The sequence below is a fragment of the Corylus avellana genome, chromosome ca8 (assembly GCF_901000735.1).
Source record: "Corylus avellana chromosome ca8, CavTom2PMs-1.0".
Classification (NCBI taxonomy): domain Eukaryota; kingdom Viridiplantae; phylum Streptophyta; class Magnoliopsida; order Fagales; family Betulaceae; genus Corylus; species Corylus avellana.
The window spans coordinates 8500550-8503117 of NC_081548.1; positions in this window are offsets into that span (position 1 = coordinate 8500550).

The following is a 2568-nucleotide window of genomic DNA, read 5'->3' on the forward strand; positions in this document are numbered from 1 at the left end:
AGACCCACTAATTTCCAGACGATCATTCTCTAGAAGATTTCCACCACCCACTAATTTCTAGAAGATTTCCTCTAACCCTCACTCCTCAGACCCTCACCCCTCACCTTCTCACCTCGATCTCTTACTCCTCTTTGTGCTCTCCCATTTTCTCTTCCCATCTCAAGACTCAAGCCTTCAAATAAATGAACAATCAAACACCCACTAGGACTACTACTAGTGGAAAAGATGAGAAGATGAGGAGAAGATGGGGTGCCGTGGTAGGAAAAAAGATTTTTTTTTTTATTTAAATCTCACGGCACCTCCAAAGACCGTCGTGGCTCCGCCACTGTAGTGATACAGGCAAGTGAGTTATCTGTCCTTTATCTTCTTCCCTTCTATCTATTCTCTATACTATTCGATGTTAATCTATATTTTTCCTATATGTATTCTGTAATAAATGTCAAAATATGTGTTTTATTGGAAAAAAAGGGATGAGTAAAAGCAAAATTAAATGGAGCTATAGCTCACCTGCCTGGATCTCTCTCTCTGGAGCGGCTGGAGGCAACGAGAATGATTTATCAAAGAGTGGGAAGAGATGCTTATATATGGATTTTGTTGTTATTTTGTGAAATTTGTAAAGGTATATTTGTCTATGCATATATTTTATTAATCACAAAAGTGCGGTGCGCCTTTCTTCTAATTGCCTGTTTGAGTAGAAGCTTCATAATGAAGCTTATGCTCAAACATGAGTTTCAACGTTTGAAACTTCAAAAGCTCTTTCTCAACCATTTTACCAAACGACCGTATTTTGGCTGAAACAAGCTTTTTATGCTCCAGACGCGTGTTTTGGGTCTGCAACCGCAGACCCAAACATTCTCTCAATGTTGTTATCTTTTTAAATATCACATTTTCACTAAAAGCTAGAGTTCATGTGCAACAAGGAGTATATCATGAGAGTTGTAAATATGCATATTTTGGCACACAAAATAATCATGCAATGCGGAAAAATAAATGGCGAGCATTATGTGAGCTAAAACTCACCTAGATCAAACAAAGTCTCTGAGTATCCTTCAACATGTTCCGGGTTCTCCAACTAAGATGAACCTAGGACATGAAAAAAGGAGCTATTGAACGATTGGTAAAATGGTGTTTACTGGAACGCTTCTGACCATACGTCTGGGTCTGTGGCCGTATGTCCGGCCTCAAAATAAAGCCTGTACAAGAAAACACGTTTAACAAGGATGAAATGCTAACTCAACCCAAATCAAAATTAAAGCTTAACCTAGCTCGAAACTCAAACCAACAACTAAGCTAGTCTAGAAAAGCAGTAGAACAACTAGAGAGAAACTTAAGCGTAGAATATTACCTTCTACAAGCAAGGCCTTCAAGAAACCACTTCTCCTTCTTCACAAAACTCTCAAACTCACAAGAACACTCACACAAGAGATTTCAAAGAGCCTAGGGGCGAAAATGAGCATGAGAGGGCAAGGGGTAAAGGCTATTTATAGGTGAGAAAAAGTTGAGGGCACTGCAGATGATTCTAAAAAGTAGCGTATGTACGATACTATTGGGCATACGTACGGTACTATTTCCCCAGCGGACCAAAAGCTGCATCATACGTTTGGGCATTATCCAGGGGTTATCCAAAAGTCAGCGTACGTTTGGGTGGTCCCCCTATGTACGTCCTCGTACTATTTGCAGGCGTACCTAAGGTGGTCCCCCTGCGTACGTCCTCACTAAAGACAAAAGCATACGTTCGGTACTATTGGGCGTACGTACGGTCAGAAAGTCTGAAATTTCCAAAATGGCTACAGCTGTACCTAATGACCCACAACCCAAATTAACCCTCTAGCTATGCTATATAAGCTTAGTTAATTATTTGCGTCACTACATTCTCCCCTCCTTACAAAAGTTATGTCCTTGAAATTTCATGATAAAAATACCAAAAGAACAACACTTAAAAAGGAAGTAGAATGTTACCTTTCGTCCGTATCGTCAGTATCGTGCTTAGTAGGTTCTTGGGCTATCTCCTCCCACCCACCAACTGGCACTACTTCGTCCTCAAATAGTTGTGGAAAGTCACCTCGTAAGTCGTCTAGCACATCACACTCAATATTACCCACGATATACCAGTTGTCATCAATCTCAACTCCTAAATCCATCAGCTCACAGAATGAGTAGTTTCACATGCAATCTGGGTCGACTGGTATTGGCGCCATAACCCTGTAGAGAAAAGCAAATTCTTTCTCAATCAACTATTCCATTACCCAAAATAGAAATAGGTATAATGTCCAAGTATAATCTTTTAAGAAAAGAGTCATACAAAATCAAGTTGCAAACAAATGCAGATACGATTCCGCATGTCTTGCTTTACCCCCTATGGCTTCCTTAACACCATGGTTACGCCACAATACCTTAACGATAAGGATCATCTTGGTACGTAGCACTTGATCCTTTCGATCCATGATCTTCACTGGCTCCTCAACGTAAGTCAACCTTTCCTAAATTCCCAAAGGCTCTTATTCCACAATGACGGCGGGGTTAATGATGTACTTCCTTAACATCGAGACATGGAAAATGTCATGTGTC